Genomic DNA, 27885 nt, shown 5'->3' with positions numbered 1-27885 from the left:
AAATACATTATGAGTACTTTAGTCACATATTATTAAATTTATGTCATACTCCTCAGTTGGTGAAATAGCTCCATAAATAAATAAAACAGGCTATATAAAAATAAAATATCAGTAAAGATAAGACTAGTATCAGTAAAGATAAGACTAATAACAAAAGAACTGATCATAGCCAATAAAATTACAATTAAATCTTCTATGTAACACACATTCCACATTCATAAAAATATTTATTTTCTTCTAAGGAAATTATTTTTCATTAAAACTACTTTTACTAGCTATGTGTATAATTAATGTTATAATGCAATTTCTGGCTATAAACTAGAGATTTCTCTTCACAAATGCTTTGGTTCTGGCATCAAATATTAACAATTCTTCAATTCCTCTTAGCTATCCATTTAGTTTATCATGAAACCACATTCTCTCTCTTTTTTAAAAATATATTTTATTTATTTATTTGAGAGAGAGAGAGAAGATGAGTGCCTAGCAGGCATATAAGGAGAGGAAGAAGCTGACTCTCTGCTGAGTGTGGAGCCAGATGCAAGGCTCAATCCCAGGACCCCAGGATCACGACCTGAGCTGAAGGCACATAGCCAACTGACTAAGCCAGCCAGATGCCCCTTAAATCACATTTTCTATGCCAAATCTGAATACCCCAAACTTTCAAACCAGCACAAAGGAAAAAAGACCTCTAATTCTGTGGGGAAAAGGTGAGAAGATTAGTTCTATGCATGCTATTTCACACTTTCTACAAGAGTTTTTCTTGGCCCTAAACCATAGAATGTACAGGGTACACTCTTATCAGTAACAATGGTTCACCACAGCACTGAATTTGGAAACATGGAGGAAAGTGTGTTTTAAATATTTTGACATTCCTCTTATGTCACTCCAGAATTGGGAATCACTGCTTTACAAAGTTCAGTTCATTTTTAATTCACTGACATTGTTCTATTTTCTCCCTTAGATGTGACTTATCATACCTAATACACTTTTGATACATAAGACTACTGATGTTAATTTTTAAATAGGTCTACATTACTAATACTATTTTTTATATATTTTCAAGACAATTCCTCTCCCTCAAGGGACTGAAGAATGAAACTGTTACCTTTCCAAAACTGTAAAGTTTCCTATAAAGCAATGGTTTTCCACTTTTTAACATGAAGAAATATCTTCTCAGGGTGCTTGGGTGGCTTAGTCAATTAAACATCTGCCTTCAACTCAGATCAAGATCCCAGGGTCCTGGGACAGAGCCCCACATCAGGCTCCCTGCTCAATAGAGGAGTACACTTCTCTCTTTCCCTCCACCCCTCTTCTGCTGGTGCGTGCTCTCTCTCAAATAACTATTTTTTTAAAAAGATGTATGTATGTAGCTGTGTATATATACATACAACTATGTAAATGTATATTTATGTACACTTACCAATGTGTAAGTGTACATATGTATATTTTATATGTTCTTATATATGTAATAGTTATATACACATGTTTGTATATTGGTGGAATTTATAAAATTCTAAACCATATTTCATCTAAATTGTTAACTTTATTGGCATAAAGCTATTCATAATATTCCCTTATGAACATTTTAATATCTGTAGAATCTGTAGTGATGTCACTTCTTTTATTCTTGAGAATGGTAATGTTTGTCTTCCCTCTTTTATTCCTGATCAGCCTGGCTAGAGTTCTAACAATTTTATTATTATTCTCAAAAGAACCAGCTTTTGCTTTCATTGATTTTCTCTACTGCTTTTCTGTTTCTACTGCATTGACTTCCTACTCTGATCTTTATCATTTCTTCTGCTTACTTTGGTTTTAACTTGCTCTTATTCTAGTTTCTTAAAACAGAAATTGATGTCATTGGCTTTAGACTTTTCTTCTTTTCTAAAAGGAGTTTAATGTTTTTTAAGTAATGGTTTAGTGGCATCCTGCAAATTCTGATAAATTGTGTTCTTATTTTCATTCAATACAAAATAATTTCCCATTTCCCTTTTAGCATCTTCTTTGGACCACAGGTAATTTAAAAGTATGTTGTTTATTTTCCAAATATTTGGGCATTTTCCAGAGATCTTTCTTTTACCAACTTCTAATTTAATTCCACTGTGGTCAGAGAACATATTTTATATGACTTGATCCTTTAAAAAAAAAAAAGATTTTATTTATTTGAGAGAGAAAGCATGCAAGGGGGGAGGAGCAGATGGGGAGGGAACAAAAATCTAAGACAAAACTCTTCACTTAGCATGGAGCCAGATGCAAGGCTTGATCCCACAACTCCAAGCTCATGACCTGAGCTGAAACCAAGTCAGATGTTTAACCCACTGAGCCACCCAGGATCCCCTGATTTAAACCTTTTATTTAAATTTATTTATAACCCATAATATGGTCTATCTTAATAAATATTCCATGTATACGTGCTAAAAAAAAAAAACAAACCTGTACTATGTTGTTGGATAGAATATTCTATAAAAGCAACTAGATCAAACCGGTCAATAGTGTTAAGTAGTCTATACCCTTACTGATTTTCTACTTCTTTCAATTATTGAGAGATATTGAACTCACTGGTAATAATTGGGGATTTGTCTTGCAGTTATATCAGTTATATCAGTTTTTCTTTCATGAAAATTTTAAAGCTCAGTTACTAGCTATATAAAAGTTTAGAACTGTTATATCTTTTTTACTTGATGCTTTAATCATTATGTAATGACTTTCTTTAACCCTAATACTTTTGTTCTGAAGCTTACTTTATCTGATATTAATATATCACTCTAGCTTTCCTTTGATTAATACTACCATGGCATATCTTCTTTTAAACTATATGTCTTTATGTTTAAGGTGTATTTCTTGTAGCACAGAGTTAGGCTTTCCTTTTTATCTAATCTGATAATCTCTGCCTTTAACTGGAGTGTTTACACCATTTTTTTTTAAGATTTTATTTATTTATTTGACAGAGAGAGAGAGATCACAAGTAGGCAGAGAGGCAGGCAAAGAGAGAGAGAAAGGAGGAAGCAGGCTCCCCCCTGAGCAGAGAGCCCTATACAGGGCTCGATCCCAGGACCCTGAGACCATGACCTCAGCCAAAGGCAGAGGCTTAACCCACTGAGCCACCCAGGTGCCCCTAGACCATTTATCTTTATTGTGATTACTGATATGTATAGGTTAAAGTCTATCATCTTGTGATTTGCTTTTTGTCTCATCTGTTCTTTATCTCCCCTTTTCACTTTTTTTTTTTTTTTTGCTTTATTTTGGATTTATTTGTATTAAATTATTATAATAAATTGATTTAAAAATAATTTTAGTAGACTGTTAATTTGTCTCTCTCACTAGACTTTAAATTATTTGAAGGTGAGGACCATTTTTTATTCTAATTTACTGGTACGGTGCTGAGCATATACTAGACAATTCAATACGTATTTACTAAATGAATTCATTCATTCAAAATACTTTTATTTAGAATTATGGAAGACATAAATGATTACCAATCCAGACCACAATCGTCCTTTTCACCCCTATTTTATTCAGTTATTTACCATTTTTCTCAGAGCTTGATGATCCAAGGGAAGCGGACTCCATTTGCACCAACAGAGCTGGGCTTTTTGGCACTGAATGGTAAGTCCATTGTTGAGTAAGTGATTGGTTCAGAAAGAGACAAGGAGAATACAAAGTTTGCTAAAAGCATCTGTGAAAGTATTTTCTTACTCCTAAGAAAGAACATGAAACTTCTTGTCCTTGCTCCCACTGGACAGGAATGAGAAAGCAAGTAGCCCTGACTACTATTTAACATCCATCATTAAAAACTAGTTTAAGATGAAGCTGACACTGATGGCAAGAGTGGAAAACTGGAAAGAACCTGTGCTCTTGACCCAGGTAAGCTATGAGATCAAAAATCCCTGAACCCAGCTCTGGACTTCTTCTTATGTGAGCCAATAAATGTCCTTACTAGTTAGCTTTCCAGCTATAGACCACCAAAAACACACTAAGTTACATAAACAGCAATCAGTGTCATGTACTGTTCCAGTTACTAGAGGTTACATGGAAGAACAGATAAAACCTCTGCTCTCAAGAGGCTTACATTCTAAAGACAGACTGGACAAATAATTGTACCAGATTATTTCAGACAGTGGTAAGTGCTATGAGAAAAATAAAATATACATGACTGTGACTAACTGAATTAATTTTGTTTATTCAAAGAAGACTTCTATAGCATTTGAGCTGAGACCTAAATGAGGTGTAGGAGCCAGCCATGAGAAGATCTTCAGCCACAAAGCTATAGGCAAATGTAATAGGACAAAGATCACAATGGAGAAAAAGCTTACTAATTTGAGAAATACAAAGTCCACTGTGGCTTGAGCATAGAAAATGACCAAGAAAGTAGTAATGAGATGAGATTAGCAGATAAGAGAGGGGCCAGATAACGTAAGAATGTGAGCCATGTCCATGAATTCAGATTTTATTCAAAGTATAATGAAAACAGGAGGGTTTTAAGAAATGACCTAATTGATGTTTTAAAGGAACACTCTGGTGAATGAATAAACCTTCATATGCCACACATCTGAACACCAAGAAAGTCAAATTCAGTCTGTTTACAGTAACAGTGCATTCTACCCCAAATATCAAATACCTATGAAGCACCTAATATATGAAGAACACTACACAAACTTTATAATGTTCTGTCCCCACTGTGTATGAATTCCACATTATCTCAAAGTTAGATTTTATTTTTTAAAAAGAATAAAATGAGGATAAGGATGGAAGTTGCTAAATTATCATTTCTATCCTAATTTCTCCAGATAATGTCTGAAACTCATAGATGTCAATTTTTTTTTAAACCATAACATGACTGAGAGACATCTGGTAAACTTAGAACTATAGTTCAGCCATTCAGCCATTTAGTGTCTGCCCAGGCAAGTGTTTCAGTCCTGTTCTAACACAAGTATTTGGATTTTTCCAAGAGCTGATGTCAGGGCTTTTCAGAGAGACAGAACAGCATTTACAGGCCAGAGAAGGAAAAAGGGTTTCCCCAGCAGCTATGCTCAATGTGGCCTTTGTACTGTTCCACTGCTAATGGCAGGAAGACCCTGCTAGATAAAGCTATTTAGTTCCTGAAAAAAATTTTACCCTGGGAGGGTGAAGGAGGATGGATGGCCAGATTCCCCATTAAGGGAAACCAGCTTAGTTTTCTATCAGTGCTCAAACCCAAATTTAAATAAGCTCATCATCAGAACAAAGGTTTCTGAATTCTTATGAGGAAAAAACATTCTACTGAACTTGTATTTAAAGAGGAGATGAACTGGTTGGAAATAATTGTATATTAGGTGAAGAATAACAGTAAGCTGTTGCATATTTCCTAGGGTTGGACTCCCTGAAAAATACACATTTGGTAAGAATGATTAGTTGAGAAACACTCAATACCTTCAAGTTACCCTGGGTAGTTACAAATTATGGTAGGCAATTTGCTCCAAATATATGCCCTCCATTATTCATAAGAATAATGATTAACAGTTAAAAGCAAAATAGCTAAACTTTACTTAACTAGTTCTACTAAATGTTCTTAACAAATGCCAGTCTCTGCCTTAAGTAGTTCACATATATTAATTCTAACAACAATTCTAAGAGATAAATACCATATTTAGCCTCTTTTTACAACAGAAAAATGTGAGGTTCAAAGAGACAGAAGTAACATATACAAGTTATATAACCAGTAGACAGAGGACCTTTGATTCAAACCTTCACATTCTAGAGTCCCTGGTTCTCAACCTTTAGATTACTGCATTACCACAAAACATTCTCTTCCCTTTGCATAGTTTGTTTTTTTAAGATTTTTATTTATTTATTTAATAGACAGAGAGAGATCACAAGTAGGCAGAGAGGCAGGCAGAGAGAGAGGGGGAAGCAGGCTCCCTGCCGAGCAGAGAGCCAGATGAGGGGCTCGATCCCAGGACCCTGAGATCATCATCTGAGCTGAAGGCAGAGGCTTAAACCACTGAGCCACCCAGGCGCCCCTGCATAGTTTTTTTTTTTATAGTTAATCAAAAGTCTTCACATGAGTGAGAATCAGAAAATTAGATCTGGTATAACTATAAAATATTTAGCTAGAAAGGTATTCATACCTTTATATAGCTGCAGGCAAAGATAAGCCAACATGAACTGGTTACAAAAGAACTCCCAATCTTATAGAATCTGCATCTCCAAATCCCAAAGCTGGGTGGAGAATTCAGTTAATATATATGTGCCGTATAGGCAACTTACCAGTTATACATCATAAAGGAAACCAGTTTCCACCTGAATGTGCTTCTTCAAGACAACACTCACAAACCACTGGTTGTTTCAATAAATATGCATTCAATTCCAGGTAAAGATGAAAGATAATAAAGACAATTTTACTCTACCAGGCTTCCTCAATACTAAAAGCAAAAATAGAAGGGGAAAAAAATCCACCCTTTATGAAAGGGCATGATTATAACCTTAAACCATTAACTACAAAACATACTTGCCAAATCTACTAAATTTTGGATCTATACCAAAAAATTCTTGGTAGACCTGAACAGGAAACCCATTTCTTGAAACATAAGGATCACAGATCTGAAATGAAGATCTATCTGTCCTATGATTAGGAAGTCAATATCCAGTGTAGCAGTATAACAAGGGAGTAAGGGACCCTATAGAGAGACCCAGGACAGCAGAAGGAAGTAAAATCAAAGAACAAAAATATGCTGCTACATTCCTAGGCTTATGATACTGCTGGAAGTGAAGTGGAGATAATGAGGGAAAGTCAGAGCACCTGCCATGAGAACACAACACAGAGAACCCTGTGACCTCAAGAACATTCCTGTGAATCACACAGGCCTCCGAACAAAGAACAGTAAGCAACAGAAAAATGGAATAGTTAATGATAACAGCTAATATTTACTGTGCATATAACATATGCCAGTAACTGTTATAACTATATTACATGTATTAAGTCATTTAATCCTCAGTAAATACTATTATTATCCCTGTTTTATAGATGAACAAACTAAGGCACAGAAAGATTAAGACATTTGCCCAAGGTCAATTAGTAAGCAGAGAAGCAGAGAAGCTGATACATGAACCTTACAGTTCTTGTTCTTAATCACTATGCGTTATACAAGAAAAAATAATATTCAAAAATATAACAGAAAAATTCCCCCAAATACAAAATAAGTGAATTCTGAACAACACACCATACTATAAAAACAGAAAATAATCAACACTAATAAGTACACTGCTAAAGTTATAAAGATATAAGGTTTTTAAGTAAAAAGTTATAGGACATGAGCATTTTTTCACAGAACTAGAACAAAATAAATCCTAAAATTTGTATGGAACCACAAAAGACCCTGAATAACTAAAGCAATCTTGAAAAAGAAAAGCAAAGCTGGAGGGATCACAATTCTGGACTTCAAGTTATATTACAAAGCTACAGGATAAAAACAGCACGGTACTGGCACAAAAACACATAGATTAATAAATCAAAATAGAAAACCCAGAGATAAATCCACAACTATATGGTCAATTAATCTTCAACAAAGCAAGAAAGAATATCTAATGCAAAAAGGACAGTCTATTCAACAAACGGTATTAGGAAAACTGGACAGCAGCATGCAGAAGAAAAACTGGGCCACTTTCTTACACTGTACACAAAACTAAATTCAAAAACGCTAAAGACCTAAATGTGAGAGAAACCGTAAGAATTCTAAAAGAGAACACAGGCAGTAATTTTTCCTGACATTATTCAAAGCAATTTTTTTTTCTAGATTTGTCTCCTGTGACAAGAGAAACAAAAGCAAAAATGAACGATTAGGACTACATCAAAATAAAACAGCTTCTGCACAGCAAAGTAAATAACCAACAAAACTAAAAGGCAACCTGTGAAATGGGAGAAGCTATTTGCAAATGACATATCTGATAAAAGGTTAGTATCCAAAATACATAAAGAACTTACAAAGTTCGAGACCCAAAAAACTAATAATCCAATTAAAAAATGGGTAGAAGACGTGAACAGACATTTCTCCAAAGACGACATTCAGGTGGCCAACAGACACATGAAAAGATGCTCATCATTACTTACTTTCAGGGAACTGCAAATCAAAACTACAGTGAGTATGACCTCACACCTGTCAGACCGGCTAAAATCAACAACACAAGAAACAATAGGTGTTGGCAAGGATATAGAAAAAAAGGAACACTCATGCACTGTTGGTAAGAATGGAAACTGGTGCAGACACTGTAGAAAACAGCATGGTGTTTCCTCAGTAAGTTAAAAATAGAACTACCTTATAATCCAACAATCACACTACCGAGTATTTACCAAAAGAATACGAGAACACTAATTCAAAAGGATACATGCACCCCTATGTTTACAGCAACACTATTTACAAGAGCCATATGGAAGAAGCCCAAGTGTCTAACAACTGATGAATGGATAAAGAAGATGTGGGCATATATCTATAAAGGAATATTATTCAGCCATATAAAAGGAATGAAATCTTGCCATTTACAATGACATGGATGGAGCTGGAAAGAATAATGTTAAGTGAAATAAGTCAGTCAAAGACAAATACCATATGATTGCACTCATATGTGGAATTTAAGAAACAAAACAAATAAGTAAAGGGGGGGGGGGAGAGAAAAACCAGAGACTGTTAATTATAGAGTACAAACTGATGGTTACCAGAGGGAGGGAGGGGTTAAAAGGATGGGTGAAATGGGTGATGGGGATTAAGGGGAGGACTTGTTGTGATGAGCACAGGGTGATATATGGAACTGTTGAATTACTATACTGTATACCTGCAACTAATACAATACTGTATGTGAACTAACTGGAATTAAAATAAAAATTTAAAGAATAGTTATATGAACACCTAGATAAAAAAATTTAAGTCATGTACAAGTGGGAAAGATTAAATCAGCCTCGAGACTTCTCCACAAAAAGACTCCATACGCCACAAGGTATGACTCCAATGTGAGAAAATAGTGATATAACATCTAAATTTTTTTAGAAAGTTTTTATGCATACTGGAAGTTAAGATATAAAGAATCTGTAGAGAAATAAGGAAACAAAGCACCTACGAGCCCTTCTTGGAGAAGAGGGAAAAACCCTACTTAAACACAAAATCCACCCAATAAAAATATTCTCAAAATGAAGAACTCAGGAATGCAGAAGCCATGGTAAATGGATTGAGGGTGAGCACTGGGTCAGTTAACATACAGAAACTAACAAATAGTGTAACAAAAGCCACCCTCCTGACATTCAATGAAACATTAGTATTTCCTCAGTAGAGAATCTGTCTTAACTCTGTATCCTCACTATACCCTATATGGTACTCCTGCACACAGTATTTCAAAAAAATAAATGCTATAAAAAATGATCATCTACTCTATTACCAACCCACTCAATACCCCCACCTGCAGGAATATGAGGTCCCTGATCTCTGGTTCACTGTTATATTCCAGGGCAGTGCTACACACAGAGCAGGTACTCAAGAAATATATTTGTCTAATGATATAATGGGCATTAGACTCAGGCAAATGGATTTCCTCAATCTTCTGGGCTCTGAAGAGTTGCTATCTGGCATATGCATTTAGATATACCAGTGGTATCTCAAATTCAATAAACCCGAAACTAAATTCTTATGCTGCCTCTCAAAACTTGCTTCTCCATCTCAACAATCAGTCTTTCATCTGCCTACCTGATCTGGTCAGAAATCTAGAAGTCATCAAAGACAACTGCCTCTCCCTCCCCAAACTCAATATACCCAACTCTCCACCCACCCAACAATACTGACTGAGCACTCACTCTATATACCATATACCTGAAGACAGAAAATAAATAAGTCTCCTTTTCCATGGACTTAACATCCATCATTGCCTTTTACTGACTTTACCTTCAAGAGATATCTCAGATTTATTTATTTCTGACCTTGGCCATTGCTGGCTTAGAGAGCTAGCCACCTTGTCCCAAGCCTAGACTACTGTAATAATTTAACAGGTCTTGCCTTTCATATTCGTGCACACATCCCCCAATTCATTTTCCTATACAGGAACCGCTTAATTTCAAAACACAAATCTTAGTGTGTCCCTCCCCTGCTTAAGTTCTTTCAATAATTTCACACTGCATTTAGGAAAAAAAAAAAAAATCCAAACACCAAAACACGACATGCAAGACCCAGATATAAAAAATACAGTTCTTGCTACCTTTCTAATTTCAACTTCTACCACTCTCCTGTTCGCTTACTATGCTTCAGCTATAGTGGCCTTCCTTTAGTGCTTTACATGCATGCTTCCCCAAAGAAGGGCTATCTTGCATGCTGCTAGATCTGGGACCCTCTCCCTGTTAACCCGATTCCTGAATATACTTTAGGCCTTTGCTTAAAGGTTGCTACCTCAGAAAGGCCCTTCCTGGTTTCTGTTCCCTAGTTTCAGTTAGATTCCTCCTGTTATTGTCTCCCACAATTACCTTGTTCTCTCTCTCTAACACATTTTATAATTATCTTATATTTAATGTTGGTTTATATCATTAGGCAGCTCTATGAGTACACAGTAAATTCAGCCCTGGCACAGCTCCTCAAGGTGTTCAATAAATATTTCTTGAATGAATGAATAACTCAACCATGGAAAAGAGGCACGTGGAGAAATTCTAAGCAAGGGAAGAGAAGCATATGCTGGTGTGTTTGGAGAAAATCCAAGTAGCTCAGAATGGCTGGAGCATCAAGGCTGGGTTGGGGGAGAGTAATAACGTCTGCAGAGGGAACTATATACCACACAGAGGAATAGAAAGGCTCTTAACCCAGACTTCAGCTTCCAGAGGTACTGAACATTATGGGGTAAGGGAATCTCTAAAGACAGTCTCAAAAGAGGTCCATTAAAAAAGAGGTCTCCTCCAAAGAACCACTGCTAGCAACAACGCAGAACACAGACAGGTTTTAAGCCAGGCAGTAATACGATCCAGTATGTATTTTAGAAATATCGCCTTGGAAACAAAATGAAGAATGAAATCGTAGGCCTGGGCCAGGAAACCAATTAGAAAACAGTAATAGCACAGATTTTTAAAATGACGAGGATCTAAATGATTTCAAAAGCAATAAAGAAGAAGGAATAAACATGAAAAATAATATTACAGAGTGTTAGTGCCCCTAACCCCCATGTTGTTCAAGGGTCAGGGCCAACTGTACTTTAAAGTTCTTTTAAAAAAAAAAAAAAAAGATTTTATTTATTTATTTGACAGAGAAAGAGTGATCACAAGTAGGCAGAGGGCAGGCAGAGAGAGAGGGGGAAGCAGGCTCCCCGTTGAGCAGAGAGTCGAATGCGGGGCTCGATCCCAGAACCCTGAGATCATGACCTGAGCTGAAGGCAGAGGCTTAACCCACTGAGCCACCCAGGTGCCCCTAAAGTTCTTACTATATATCTACAGTTTCTACTTCCTCATCATGTCCTTATAATATATTTGAATTCGACATTATGCCACAACTATTACAGAGCAGAGAAAATACTAAAAAATTGTTTAATTGTAACTTCTCTCACAATGCCAGAATTTTGGCAGTAGTAGAATTCTTTTTTTTTTCCAAGATTTATCTATTTGACAGAGAGAGACACCGCAAGAGAGGGAACCCAAGCAGGATGAGTGGGAAAGGGAGAAGTAGGCTTCCCACCAAGCAGGGAGCCCAATGTGGGGCTCAATCCCAGGACCCTGGGATCATAACCTGAGCCAAAAGCAGACACTTAAAGACTGAGCCACCAGGCGCCCCTGTAGAATTCTCTGTTAAAAAGAGTATTACCATACTAAAAAATACTGAAAGTCTTTGTTCTTTAAAAATATAAATGTGGTGTTTTCTACTTTATTTTTTTTTTCACTTAATTTGAACAAGAGTATTATCAATTATATTTCTAGTTCTTAGAGCAATAAACATTCATAAAAACCCTACCCTGATTACTGGCATCTACAAAAATCGACAGCTGACATCATACTTACGGTGAAAAGCTGAAGCCTTTTCCTCTAGGATCAGGAACAGGACAGGGTTGTTCCCTCTTACCAATTTTACTCAACAGTGTACTATGACAGCTAGTACAGTAAGGCAATAAAACAAAAAAACAACAACAACAAAAACCAAGGCATCCAGATTGGAAAAGAAATAAAACTATATTTATGTAGATTACATGATGATCTATCTATTCTATGAAATCAACAAAAAACCTACTAGAACTAGTAAGTTCAGCAAGTTTGCAAGATTCAAAAATCAATAATCAAATAATCACTTCTGCATATAAAATACTAGCACCAATTAGAAATTGAAACTGAGAAGATAATACCACCCATGATAACATTAAGATATTAAATACATAGAGTGAATCTGACAGAAGATGTGTAGTAAGACCTACAAACTGAAAACATACATGGCTAAGAAAAACTGAGACTTAAGTAAATGGAGCTATATGCCATGTTCATGGACTGGAAATCTTAATATTGCTAAAATGTCATTCATCCACAAATTGATCTACAGATTCAATGCAATTCCAATCAAAATCACAACAGGCTTTTTTCCAGAAATGAATAAACTGATTCTAAAGTTCATATGGAAATGTAAAGGGCCCGGATGAGCCAACAACTTTGAAAAAGAGCAGGAGGACCAACTCTACTTGATTTCAAGACTTACTATAAAGCAACAGTAGTCAAGACAGTGCAGTATTGGGGTCAAGAAAGACAAACAGATCAACAGAATAGAGAGCCCCATGTATAAGATACAGCTGATTTCTGACAAAAGTACAAAAGCAAATTTAGTCTTTTCAACAAATGGTGCTGGAATATTTGGATATCTATATGCAAAAAATATATACTTCAATTTATACCTCACACTGTATTATAAAATTATCTCAAAATGTATCCCAAACTTAAAAGTAAAGTTGAAACTATAAAACTTCTAAAAGCAAACACAGGAGAAAATACTGATTAGGAGAATATTTCTTAGATATATATACCAAAGGCACAATCCATAAAAGGAAAAAACTGAATCACTGGAATCCAAAGTTAAAAACTTCTGATCTTTGAAATGTGAACTACATTATCAATAAATTATCAATAAAGCTATTGAAAAAGAGAGAATAGTAAAAAAATGGAAAGACAAATCAAAGACTGGAATAAAATATTTCCAAAATAAATATCTAACAATGGACTCTGATCCAGAATGTATCATGAACTCTTACTACTCAATTATAAAAAGCGTAACTAAAAACAAGACTTGGACAGACAATTCATGAAAGAAAAACATACAAATACTAATAAACACATGGAAAGACGTTCAACATTACTGGTCACTAGGTGAAATGCACATAAAAACTACAACATGACTCCATTATACAACTTCTAACATGAATGAGATTAAAAAGACTGACAATACCAAATATTGGTGAGGCTGTGGAGCAACTGGAACATTGTTGGTAAAAACAATACAATACAGCCACTTTAACAAACAATTTAGCAGTTTTTTTTTTTTTTTTAAAGATTTTATTTATTTATTTGACAGAGAGAAATCACAAGTAGATGGAGAGGCAGGCAGAGAGAGAGAGAGGGAAGCAGGCTCTCCGCTGAGCAGAGAGCCCGATGCGGGACTCGATCCCAGGACTCTGAGATCATGACCCGAGCCGAAGGCAGCGGCTCAACCCACTGAGCCACCCAGGCGCCCCAATTTAGCAGTTTCTTATAAAGGTAAATATACTATTCCACATATCCAGCCATTCTACTCCTAGGTGAAATGAAAACATATGTCCATACAAACACTTGTAAATTTATTCTTAATAGACCAAAACTTGAAACAACCAAATGACTATCAACAGATAAATGGGTAAACAAATGATGGCTTATCCATATGCTGGAATATTACTCAGGAATAAAAAGTCATGCTACTGATACACATAATGAGGACAAATCTTAAAATAATTACACGGAATTTTAAAAGTCAAACAAAAAGAACACATACCCTGTATATATTTATACCATGATATAAATGATATAAAGCTCAAGAGAGTGCAAGCTAATCCATAATGATAGTAACAGTGGTAACAGGTGGGAGGATTCAAAGGGAAGAACTGCAAAAGGCACAAGGGAACTTTTGGGGTGATGAATGTGTTTATTATCTTAATTATTGTAGAACATTTCCCTGGTGCATACAAAAATCAAAACCTAGCAAACTGTGTATGTTAAACAAAAATAGTTTCTCATACAACAATTATACCTTAATACACCTGTTAAAATCTCAAAAATCCTCATGTTCGTATGAACCAAAACTACCAGTAAGCACTGTATCATACTTCAAGAAATATCTTAAGTAAAAGACTCAATGGTCTGGATATTTTCTACCCATTGTAAACTAATAGCATGTGAGAGTATACATAAGTTTAAGGATAAATCAAAAAGGAACTTTGCTATTATGTTTATTTGTTTGCTTATGTGGAATCATCCAATGCTTTAGAAAAGTATTTTAAAATATAATATTGGGTAAGCCTATGGTCATCAAGTTCTATACTATCAATAATCTAGTATGGAGAGATTTCAGAAAACTTTAGTTTACTTCCCTAAATTTGATTATTTTATAGGTTGTCTTCTTTTCAAGATTCTCACAGTAATTAATTCTTCAAAAGATCATTGTAATAATAAAATAATTGTAGCCCCAAAAGAATGTGTGGTATTAAAATGTACAAAGTCACTTATATTACCAATGTACTATACAAGCCTATTTCTCATTCAATTATTTCTTTACTAAATACGTAAATTTATTACCAAATACTCTGTAATCAGGTACTAACCTAGGTCCTTGTAATACATCTGGGGAAAGGGAAGAGGGAGACAACAGACGACGATGATTTTTTTTAAAAGATTTTATTTATTTGACAGTCAGAGATCACAAGTAGGCAGAGAGGCAGGCAGAGAGAGAAGGGGAAGCAGGCTCCCTGCTGAGCAGAAAGCCCGATGTGGGCCTCGATCCCAGGACCCTGATATCATGACCCGAGCCGAAGGCAGAAGCTTTACCCACTGAGCCACCCAGGTGCCCCGACAATGATTATCTTAATAAATAAATGTATAATCTAATACCTTATAAGGTGGTACACATTGTAATAACCCATTAATGAGGCTTGTTTCCATAAGCCACACATGAAAATCTCTTACACTGAACAGAATCACGTAATGTTAGAGCTGAACTTTAAGGTGACTTACTCCAATATCACACTTGATAGATGATGTTAAATTATTTACAGAATCACCCAGTACTTGGCAGAAATTACGATCCCCAGCTCCCATTTGTTCCACTGGTATCACTCTTTATGCTGTCAAATAATTGTGATAAAATGTTTTACTCTGCTCATATGGAAACAGTGGAAAGAGTTTTGGGACTTGACTGGCCTAGGCTGCATGGTTTTGTTTATATTGCCTAATCTCTCAAAATATAAATTTCCTCACTAGAAAAAGGGGCTGTCATAATTTTGTGACTAGTTATGAGGATTAAATGTAGTAGTTTATGTAAAAATACCTACACGTTAGTGCATGAATATATAACCAGTACTCGTATCCTAGCACTGAAAATAGTACATCATATACATGAGTTCTTTATAACCCTCATACATATCTAAAGCACAGAACATAATATAAAGACTCAATAAGTAATTGTTAATTTGTTAATTTTCTAAGGGGTCAACCAGCTTTCAAAACAGTAAGATAACTCCTATCACCCTGATGGAGATGATCAAATTAACTGAAAGCTTCAGAGTATGCTTAAAAATGGTTTCAGGCCGTCTTTTCAAAACAGAGCTGTCTGCAGTGCACTTTTTAGTGTCGTAAACTATGGTCCTGAATCCTTCTGTCCACAAGAAAATAACTTCCACTATGAAAAACACATTCAGGATGAAACAAAAAAGCCTGCAGCATTTTATACCACTTCTTTTCACAGTCATGCCTCTGCTCTTGTATTCACAGATATGAATGCAGGGAAAAAAAAAAAAAGCAGAAGGCAATTCCAATGCCATCACATAGCAATCCGGCAGCTTCTTCATATTTATAACCAACATTTTAGCTGACAAAGGCAAAAAGACCACAAACCGAACAAAGGATAAAATAATTCAAATTGATAACAGTGTTCGTCTCCAAGGATATAACCTTTTCCAAATGACTGTATTTAGTTTCAAATGAAAAAACAATCATGAAGATTACCCTATAAAAACACTCCCTTCCCCCCACTGTAGGATTAATCCTAGCCTCCCATACTCCATCGGAGGTCCTTTGGGTATCAAAGGGAAACCACCATCCTGAAGCTTCAGATAATTAAATCACAATTTACAGAATAATAAATCAAAGTCCCTCGCCAAGATTCAAGAGAAGTTATGTCAATTCAGTTCTAAAAAGGTAAAAAGAAGGACGGTGCTTCCTATCCTTCTGAATACAAATATCCCTGCAATGCTGGATATTAAAACCTTTGTTCTCAAGCTAAGCAATTAAAGCAGATTTTCAAAACTAGAAATTTTCTTCCTTTATGTCAAATTAGGCTTTTAGAACATGAAAAATCTTAAAAAATATTTTAAGAATAATGAACAATGTAAAATCTCCTCTTCCTTTTTCTATCTTGCTCCTCTGTGACAGGTACATCCCCTTCACTGAAGCTATTTTTCTACCATTTTGCTACATTTCATACACCACCGAGAAAACAAAGACTGCTATAGATTACCTGGATCACCGGACAAATCAGCAGACAAGTAAAAGCTCAAAAGGCTTGTTTCCATGGAGTAAAAGAGAATGAAATTCTCACCAAAACACCACTCCCTTAGCAACCTTAGGTTTTTCCTTTATATATACACTCGACATCCTTGGAAAAGCATTTGCCGGATGATTTTACTGCCCACAAGAGGGATGATATGAAGAAACCCCACCTCTTCTCCCCCCCCGCCCCCCAGTCGTCTACCATCATCACCCAAAGCCCAACACTGTGTTGCTAAAGAAAAAGGCAAAGAACAGCATCCATGAACACGACTCTAGGTTATACCACAAAAATACGTAAATGATAAAGAAAGCAAAGATTTAGCTGACAAGTTTTTTTAAGGGAGAGGCCAAGCAGCTCCCACAAAATTAAAAATTCTTGTAAAAGCTCTAATGGTAGAGCCACAAAAATTAATTTCCTTCAGAATTTCCTGAATAAAGTATGATTTTTAGAAAAACAGAGTGTCTCTATTTAAAAAATGGAGTTGCCCAAATATCTTAAAATTTTGTTATTGCTCCTGCTCCTTTCTCTAAAGGCAAAATGACCAAATAAATAAAGATTTACAAAAAAGGTCTCTTTTTGTTGGTAGTGTGACCCCTTCAACGACAATCTGGGACAGGCGGTGGGGATGGAGGAGAAACAGATAAAAAAAAGAGAGGAGGAAAAATACTTTCTGCCCCAATAAGCCTAATTAAGTTTGTAAGCAAGGCTGGGAGGATTGAAATTTCTTCATGCTACTTTGTCTGTGTTTGATTATTGTAAATCTTCCCTGGTCTCTAACTATGCCCCAGGCATTATGATGTCTGGCACTCTGTTAACTTGCATCCCTGCCACTTACAGTACAATAAGGGAGGGACAGAGACACACACTCATTCAATTTAATCCCTGGAAGCCATGTAATTTTGCTAAAACAGTAATTTGCCTCAAATACTGCTCTCCAACAAAGGCACTGCCACACTAAGACTCGTTAGCCTCTATTTTCCTTTCCTGAAGCATCAACCCAATTTGACAATTTGCACACACACAATTTCTGGGATCAGTACATTAGTAATGAATAACAAACATATTCTTTGTTTGATAAAACATATTCCCTAAAACATCTGAATATATCTAATTTTAAGTGAAAACCCAGTAATCACGGCACTCGCTTAAATTACAGCCTAGGGGTCTGTGAATTTGCTTAGAAATCACAGTCACAGTTAGTGATCTATGAAGAATCAGCTTCCACGGAACCACACCTTAGCAAATGCAGTTTGTGAAAAAATAAACAAATAAAGAAGAACCAAAGGTTAGAGTAGATTTTTAGGTATGCTAAACTAGAGACTAATGATTTTAATGCTTTCCTTGGACAATATTAACAAATTTACTGAATTTATGATTTATAGGTACTTAATAGAGAAGCAATGATACAACTTACCATACAACCATGTGACCCGGAAATCGCATTCTGAGGTATATTACCCAAATTACGTCAAAATTTGTCTACAGAAAAATCCATCTGTGATGTTTACAACAGCTTTACTAACTCATCAGTGCTAAAAACTGGAAGTAACCAGAATGCCCTTCAGTGGGGGGATGGATAAACAATGATACATTCATACATGGAATATTATTCAATTCAGAAAGAATGAAATATCATTTCACACAATAATATGGAAAAATCTTAAATGAATTTTGCTATGTTGAAGTCAGGTACAAAATCCAAAGATTTTCATCATTACATTCACAGGACACTCTGGAAAAAGCAAAATTAAAACCAAACTGGACAAAAACACACATTAGCAGTTACTAAGAATTAGTGGAGGGGAAGGTGGTTGGCTACAAACGGGACCTACAGGGACACATTTAGGGTGCAGGACATTTTCCTTATGATACGAGGGGTGTGGATACATGACTCTACTCCTTAGTTAGAAACCACAGAACTACACATTTTGAAGAGTGAGCTTCTATGAATGTTGACCAAACAACAACAAAAATCCATCAACCAATATACTGGAAGACTCCAAGATGAAATGTAGAACCATAATAAATGAATCTAACTGCATTACAAATTATGACACAACCACACTTAAGGGGGTTGTGGGGGGGGGAAACGAGCTGACCTAACTAACTTTGGAAAGTGATGTTTTTACTGGAAATTATAAGGCTAATGACTAAAATAAATACTAGACTCTAATTGGAAGGTCTGTTTCTCATGCGTACATAGGTTAACAGACCTGAAATAGCTTTTCATGTACACTGGAGCTGAACAAATAAGTAAATGGATAATATATGCTTGGAGCCAGGTCTCTCACTGTGAAATTCACACATAAACAAGAAAGGAAGACTAGAGTGAACCCTGTGGTACTGTTTAAAATCAGATATACCAGTAAGAACTCATGCTTAATATATATGCAGAGAGATACAAAAACAATTACAGATACATGTGTATACATGGGTATATACATATAGGTTACCTAGCTCTGTCCCTTGAAAGGCCTTAAAAGCAATGGCACCCCAACAGCCATGAGCATACCCAGAACCCACAGTTTTGTTTCTTACTACCATTCTCCTATAGAAAGACCCATAACTCCTTGGGAAAATGGCTGCAACTAGGGCAAAGAAAATACAAAATGAGCATCTTAGAGTACCAAAAATAAGGAAGTACTCAAAAAACAAAAAAGATAGAGGCAAGTACCAACCTGAAAGCCTTTCCAAAGGTCAAAACTGGAACAATATGAATAACAAAATAAAAACATAGTACCAGATTAGAACTCAAAGTATAAAATAAATATACAGTAGTCCGCACTGACATAAAGAAAGAAAGAAAGAAAGAAAGAAAGAAAGAAAGAGAAATACACAAAAATCTTCCTTACAGAAGAATTCTAAATCATCTATGCAGATACTTCCTCCTCCTGTGAGAGTGGATTGGATGTCAAGTGACTTGCTTCTAAAGAACAGAGTATGGAGAGAGAAAAAGAGTAACTCTGGAGGGGAGAAACCTGGCAAACACTACCTTAGTCAAGTGGTCAAAGTTAATACCACCAATGAGGTCATATGGATGTCATGTAGATATATATACCTGATACAAAATGAAAGAGCCCTTCATCTCTTTCCAAAGAGATTCTTTCCAGAAATGCACAACCCTAATAATAAAAAAAAAAACCAGCAGCAAACCCAGACTACAAGAAATCCTAAAAAATACTTGGGCCAGTACTCCTCAAAACTGTTAAGGTCATAAACAATAAGGAAAACCTAAGAAACTTTCACAAACCAGAAGAGACTTAGGAAACATGAAAACTGCAAAGTGGAATCCTGAATTGGATTCTGGAACAGAAAGAGATCATTAATGGAAAAGCTGATGAGATCCAAATAAAGTCTATAGTTTAGTTAACACCAGTGTCAGTTTCTTAGTCCTGATAGATGAACCTATTAATGCAAGATGTTAACAACAAGAAAAACTAAGTGTAAGGTATATGGGAGCTCTCAACAATACCTTTACATCTTTTCTGTAAATCTAAAATTATTCCAAAATAAAGTTGTTATTAAATGACTAGTATATAATAGAAAGTCAGTAGTAGGTGTTCTTAGGTAGTGACTTGGATTGTTGGTTAAAAAACATTCCCACAAATAGGGGCACCTGGGTGGCTCAGTGGTTTAAGCCTCTGCCTTTGGCTCAGGTCATGATCTCAGGGTCCTGGGATCAAGCCCCACATCAGGCTCTCTGCTCAGTGGGGAGCCTGCTTCCCCCTCTCTCTCTGCCTGCCTCTCTGCCTACTTGTGATCTCTCTCTCTTTGTCAAATAAATAAATAAAATATTAAAAAAAATTCCCACAAATAAAACTCCAGGCTCAGATGACTTCACCAGTGACTGGCACAAACATTTAAAGAAAGAGATAATAACATCCTACATACACTTTTTCTGAAAACACATGACATTTCCCAATTCATTCTCTGAGGCCAACATTACACTCAATATCAAAACAAGGCAATGATATTACAAGAAAATGAAAACCAGGATCATGAACATAGATGTAAAAATCTTCATCAAAATATCAGTAAACCAAATCTATCAATATACAGAATGAATAATACATCATGACCAAATGGGGTTTATCCCAGGAATGCAGGATTGGATCAACATTCAAAATTCACTGTACTTCACCGTAATGTCAGTCTAAAAAGACAACAACCATATGATCATCTCACTAGTTGCTGAAGATTTTTTAAAAAAATTCAACACCTGTTAATGATAAAATATCTCACAAACTAAGATAGAAGACAACTTCCCCAAACTGATAAAAGGCATCTAAAAAACAACCATCTAACATCATACTTAATGGTAACAAATTAAATGCCTTCCCTCCAAAACTAAGAACAAGGCAGGGATGTCTACATGTCTATGTTCAAAATTTCAATTTAACATGTTAGCCAGAGAGATAAGACAATAAATATATAAAAAGCTTACAGACTGAAAAGAAAAAATATAATTGTCTTTAACCACGCATGACATGATAATCATGTAAAAGATCCAAAGAAATCAGGGTGCCTGGGTGGCTCAGTCGATTAAGTGGCTGCCTTTAACTCAGGTCATGACCCTAGGGTCCTGGGATTGAGCCCTGCACCAGACTCCCTGCTCAGTGGAAAGCCTGCTTCTCCCTCTCCCTCTGACCCTACCCTGCTTATGCCTTCTTTCTCTCTCTCTCTAAAATGAGTAATCTTAAAAAAAAAAAAAAAATCCAAAGAAATCTGTATTTTAAAAAAACAGAGTAAGTTTAGCAAAAAAACAGTGCACACAATTAATATACAAAAAGCAATTATATTGGGGTGCCTGGGTGGCTCAGTGGGTTAAAGCCTCTGCCTTCGGCTCATGTCATGATCCCAGGATCCTGGGATCAAGCCCCGCATCAGGCTCTCTGCTCGACAGGGAGCCCACTCCCTACTCTCTCTCTCTGCCTGCCTCTGCCTACTTGTGATCTCTGTCACAAATAAATAAATAAATAAATCTTAAATAAATAAAAAGGCAATTATATTTCTATCTATTAGCAACATATTAACAATTAATTTAAAAAATGTTTTTAAGATTTTATTTACTTATTTGACAGAGACAAAGTGAGAGAGGGAGCACAAGCAAGGCGAGTGGGAGAGGGAGAAGCAGGCTTCCCTGCCGAGAAGGGAGCTCCATGTGGGGCTCGATCCCTGGACCCAGGGATTATGACCTGAGCAGAAGACAGACACCCAATGACTGAGCCACCCAGGCACCCCAACAATTAATTTTTAATTATCATTTATAATAACCTCAAAACGCACAAACATATGGAGCTGAATTAAACTATGCAAGACGTATACACTGAAAACTACAGAATTTTTTGACAGAAATAAAAGACTTCAATACATGAAGAATGAGATTATGCTCATGAATCAGAAGACCCATATTATTAGGACACTGATTCTCCTAACCCTGACTTACATTTGACACAGTCATCTTCAAAAATCTAAGCATTTAAAAAAAAAAAAACAAAATACCCTGACATGCTGATTCTCAAATTCAGATCCATTCAAAACAAAGGACCTAGAAAAGCCAAGACAATTTTTTCAGAAAACAACAAAAGTAGGCGGCTTACACTATCTTCTTTCAAGATAAAGCTGCATTACTCAAGATACAAGGACAGGTATATTGATTAGAAGAACAAAATATAGAAAGAGCATAAATAGACACATATGTAGAGGACTGATGGAGTTTTTAGCACAAATGCCAAGATAATCCAACAGGAAAAGAATAGTCTTTTCTATAAACAGCACTGGAGCATATGCCAAAACACACACACACACCCCCCTTAATCCTTACCCCACACCATATACAAATGTTAACTTGATATATATCATGGGACTAAAAACTAGGAGTAAAATTTAGTAAAAATTAGGAGAAAATTCTTGCAACCTTGACTTAGGTCAAGATTTTTCAGGTGGAGGTGGGGAGCCTGAATGGCTCAGTTGTTAAGCATCTGCCTTCAGCTCTTTGGCTCAGGTCATAATCCCAGAGTCCTAGGATGGAGCCCCACATCAGGCTCCCTGCTCAGCGGGAAACCTGCTTCTCCCTCTTTCCCTCTGCCTGTGCTCTCTCTCTTGTTGTGTCTCTCCCTGTCAAATAAATAAATAAAATCTTTAAAAAAAAGATTTTTCAGGTAGGATCCAAAAAGCAGTAACTTTATAGTTTGTTTTTTTTTTTAACAGAAGTAGTTGACAAATTGAACTTAATCAAAATTTAAAACATCTATTCTTTGAAAGACATTGTTAAGAAAATAAAAAGACAAGCCACAAACACATACCTGATCAAGGACTCTTAACTTACACCTCAATAGTAAGAAGACAAGCCAATTTTTAAAAGATTTGAACAGACACTTCACAAAATAAAACATCAAAAAGCACATGAAAAGTCCTCAGTATCATTAAGAAGAGAAATGCAAATTAAAAAAATACAATGACATGGCTATTCATACTCACGAAAATGACTAAAATTTAAAAGACTGTTAATACCAAGTGCTGACGAGGATGTGGGGCAAATGAAACTCTCCTACCCTGCTAGTGAGAATGTAAAATGATAGTCACTTTGGAAAACATAGTTCAGCAGTTTCTTATACTTACATAGCTTAGCAATCCTACTTCAATGTTTTTACCAAAAAGAAATGAAAATGTAAATCACATAAAAACACAAGTGCCAATGTCCAGATTTATTCAAAATAGCCCAAACTGGAAACAATTCAAATGTCCATCAATAGATAAGTAGATAAAGAAACTCTGGCATATTCAGACAATGGAATATGAAGGCAAGAAAAAGAAACTACCACAACATGCAACAACTTGGACGAATCAAAAAAACATTAAATAAGACAGGCATAAGAAGATTACATACACTGTATGAAGCACTTACATGACATTCTAGAAAAGACAAAAACTCTTGTGACAGAAACCAGATCAATGGTTGTAGAAAACTAAATGAAAAGATGCAAGAGAGAGCTTTTTGGGGTGATGGAGATGTTCTGCATCTTAGTTACGGATGTGTTAGTTAAAAAAGCTCTTCAAAATACACAACAAAAATGAGTGAACTTTATTGAAGGTAAGTTGTATCTCAAAGTAAGTTAATTTTTTAAAAAGATTTTATTTATTTATTTATTTGACAGAGAGAGAGAAAAAGAAATCACAAGTAGGCAGAGCAGCAGGCAGAGAAAAAGGGGGAAGCAGGTTCCCTGCTGAGCAGAGAGCCTGATGCAGGGCTTGATCCCAGGACCCTGAGATCATGACCTGAGCCAAAGGGAGAGGCTCAACCCACTGAGCCACCCAGGCAGCCCAAAGTAAGTTAATTTTTTTAAAGATAAAAAAAATAGTGTTAAGTCCAGAATTTATTTATTTATTTGAGAGAGAAAGTATGCATGATAGCATGTGCCCTTGCACACACTTTGGTGGGGGAATGAGAGGGGGAGGGAGAAGGACAAGCAGAGTGCGGAGCCTGCTGTAGGGCTTGATCTCAGGACCTTGAGATCACGAATTGAGCCTAAACCAAGAAAAGACATTTAACTGACTGAGCCACCCAGGTGTCCCTAAGTCCATAATTTAAACAGCTGATAAACTGACTAATTTCTCTAACTCTCTACCTAAAATATAAAACTTAAGTTGTTGCTTTAAACATAAAATCTTTAGAATTCCACAGAAAAATAAATCCATTTCAAAAATAAAACTTGAAAGGCTTAGTGTTTTAAAAATTTAATTCTTAGCTCTGGACATGTTATCTATAAAAATATTTAACATCTCGATGAACACTATATCAATATGATGACTTACTTCAATACTTAAAGCCCAAGCAATTAGCAAAGCAATTCACCTAACTAGGATATTCTTAACAGAACACTACAACACTCTACAGCAAAAAAACCTGATGAACCCTACTTCGGCCAGGTAATCAAAGGCATCAACAGTCATAAACTGTGTTGACAGTACTACCCTTCATATGATGTAATGAAAACGGCACTATACTTCTGTGATCATCCTTCCAACGACTCAGAACTCCAGTCTAGTCATGAGGAAAACAGATACATTTCAATGGGGAGACACACTATAAACTACCTGACCAGTATTCCTCAAAACTTTCAAGATTCCCAAAAACAAGGTTAAGTCTAAGAAACCGTCACGCCAAGTGGAGCCCAGGGAGACATGACAACTAAATGAAATGCGGTATCCTGCATGGGATCCTAGAACAGAAAAAGGAAATACGGAATAAGGACAACTAAGGAAATCAGAATAAACTTTGGACCTAATGAATAATAATGTATTAAAACTCAGTCATTAATTTTACCAGAAGTACCATACTAATGTAATACACTAATAATAGGACAATCTGTATGCAAATATAAAGTACATGTTCCTCTCTGCACTAGCTTTTTAATTTTTCTGTAAATCTAAACCCATTCTATAAAATAAACTGCTAAAAAAACACTTGTCCTCCCTCCACTACCAATAAAAAAAGGCAATCACCAGCAGCAGAACTTAGACCATCACAGGAAAAGGAAAGGAAAGATAAGCAGAGGAAGAGAATCAAGAAAAAAGATTGTACAGGTATTAATTTAAAGAACATCAGTACAGCTTGCGTAGGAAATTATGTTATAAAGCTTTTCTTTCCTCTCTCTCTTTTAACTACTTAGTGGAACAAGAGAAATCATAAAAAGAAAGGTCAAAAGATGATCTAACAGGGATGTTAAAAATACTCTTCCCACTGCTTACACAGCTGTACTGGTGTTTTGACGTCAATCTCAAGACTCCCATGGATTATAACAACAATTCATTCTTTGGTGTTTGCTGTATAAATTTCAAAGTGAAACCCAGTTGTTAATGAATGTTCACAGTTTCCATGATGAGGAGACTAATTTTGCTTAAAATCTGAGAAATACAGTGGCTAACAATGGGGGGAGGAGAAACAGAGAGGGTCATCTTGAACATGCTCAACTGAGTTTAGAGGAAGGCTTCTCTCTCAGTCCCTTGACTCATTTATCTTTTCATTCTTAATCTTCATTGGGAAACTAAAGTGAAATACCAATCTCTTTCGTTTCCTTTACAAATCTGAAAAAGATTTGGTTGGGTAAAAGCAAATTATATAAATGCCCTCAATGGAGGACAGATATCCAAAAATGTTTGAAATTTCAGTCTGCAATATCTGTGCTTTATATGTAGATTTAACTTAATAGAGCTTTATTAGTGACTTGAGTCACTAGTCTGTATGATTCAATGTAATCAGTTATTCACAAAAGCATATTCTTTGCTAAAGCCATCTATTAAATCTTCACTATCCCAAGAGAAATGTGTTTTAAAAAAAATCCTTTTTTTTTTTTTTTTTTTCTAAAATTGCAACTACATACCAACTGACTGTCATACTAAAATTCACAAAGTTAACTTTGCATTTTGGGAAGGTAATTTCTGCTATGTTGTATTTTTTTTTTTAAGATTTTATTTATTTCTTTGACAAAGGGCAGGGGTAGGAGCAGAGGGAGAAGGACATGCAGACTCCATGCTGCGCTTGGAACCTGATGGAGGGCTTGATCTCACAACCTTGAGATCATGACCTGAGCTGAAATCAAGAATTGGAGGATTAACCAACTGAGCCACCAAGGCATCCCATGTTGTACCTTTGGAACTGAGCAGAAAAATCAGTTAGAAATGCTCAGAAGTTCAATAAAGCTATTTTTATCAAGTATCCTAACACTCACATACATATTTAGCTGTACACAACAATCCCAACTTTATCTCCAGAAGTACCTCCCTTCTTTATGGGTGATTTAAATAAAAAGGAGTGAATGTTTCTTCTTTACTCAAGGAAAAAATATGCCAGCAATGTCAAAATTGCAGAACGGTTACAGACATTTTTTTTTTTTGAAGTTCTAACCATGCAGTTCATTTTTATGAGAAAAAGCACATCTAAAAGTCAAAGCATCTCTCCTACACTGAAAAAAGGTTACACTCTGAAATGACCATCAGAGAAGGACATAGGAGACATGCAGGAGGTGGTGGTTAATGACAGCATAATAAAAGGAAAACATTTGACTATGGCTAACCATAAAAATATATTTTTCATATTTTAAGTATGTTCTCAAATTAATTTTCATCACTATCAATGAAATAGTTGTTCATTGAAAAGAATATGGAAAAGAAACATAGAAAGGGGAAAAAAACCACCTAAAGTCTCACCACCTATCATTACTAAAGGAATTATTATATAGCTATATAATAAAATATGGTACAGCCAAAAAGCATAGGCAGTCACACAGAAATAAAATATATTTTATTTTATTTATTTATTTTTTAAAGATTTTATTTATTTATCAGAGAGAGAGAGGGGGAGAGAGCGAGCACAGGCAGACAGAATGGCAGGCAGAGGCAGAGGGAGAAGCAGGCTCCCTGCTGAGCAAGGAGCCCGATGTGGGACTCGATCCCAAGACGCTGGGATCATGACCCCAGCCGAAGGAGCTGCTTAACCAACTGAGCCACCCAGGCGTCCCATAAAATATATTTTAAAAGTATATTGCTAAATGAACACTTCAAGTTACAAAACACTAAATACAATTTCATTTGTGTAAAGCAACTTAATGGTTGCTACATCTGGTAAATGAGATCAAGCAAATGGGTGAAGAGCAGGAACCTGTCACTTTATATCATCTTCCATGGCTGAAAAAGATTAAACTATAGGTTTAGGAGCACCTGGGTGGTGCAGTCAGTTGGGCGTCCAACTCTTGGTTTCAGCTCAGGTCACGATCTCAGGGTCATGGGATCTGGTCTGTATCAGGCACTCATCACTCATCATGGAGTGGACTTGGGTTTCTCTCTCCCTCTCCCTCTGCTTCTCCCCCACCTCTCAAATAAATAAACAAATCTTAAAAAAAAAAAAAACTTTAATTTTAGTACTGAAGCTGCTAACACGCATGTGAAGGTTCATTATACTATTCTAACTTAATGTATGTCTAAAATTTTACATTATAAAATCACATAAATGTGTACTTTACATATACTTCTACAGAAAAAAAAAAAATGATTGGGACTAGTTTCACCCTGAAGAGCCTTTTGTTTGTGTCTGCATTTGTTTTTAATTCTAGAGGTAGGTATCTCAGCTAGA

General features: G+C 35.8%; 1 protein-coding gene across 5 annotated transcripts in view; it reads right to left on the bottom strand.

The window, feature by feature from the left end:
* The window catches only part of ARHGEF12 (Rho guanine nucleotide exchange factor 12), a 144314-nt gene that overhangs the window by 87791 nt on the left and 28638 nt on the right, over positions 1-27885 (bottom strand). The window contains exon 1 of one of the 5 annotated variants that reach the window (XM_059183451.1): positions 16722-16849. The exons of the other annotated variants lie outside the window; for them this stretch is intronic. The gene's annotated coding sequence lies outside the window, so the exon portion shown is untranslated. Of the gene's footprint in view, positions 1-16721; positions 16850-27885 lie in introns of those variants that run through there. 5 annotated transcript variants of the gene reach the window in all.

This window comes from Mustela lutreola, chromosome 1, assembly GCF_030435805.1.
Source record: "Mustela lutreola isolate mMusLut2 chromosome 1, mMusLut2.pri, whole genome shotgun sequence".
In the NCBI taxonomy this organism is placed as follows: Eukaryota; Metazoa; Chordata; class Mammalia; order Carnivora; family Mustelidae; genus Mustela; species Mustela lutreola.
This window is presented reverse-complemented; position numbering and strand designations above follow the sequence as displayed.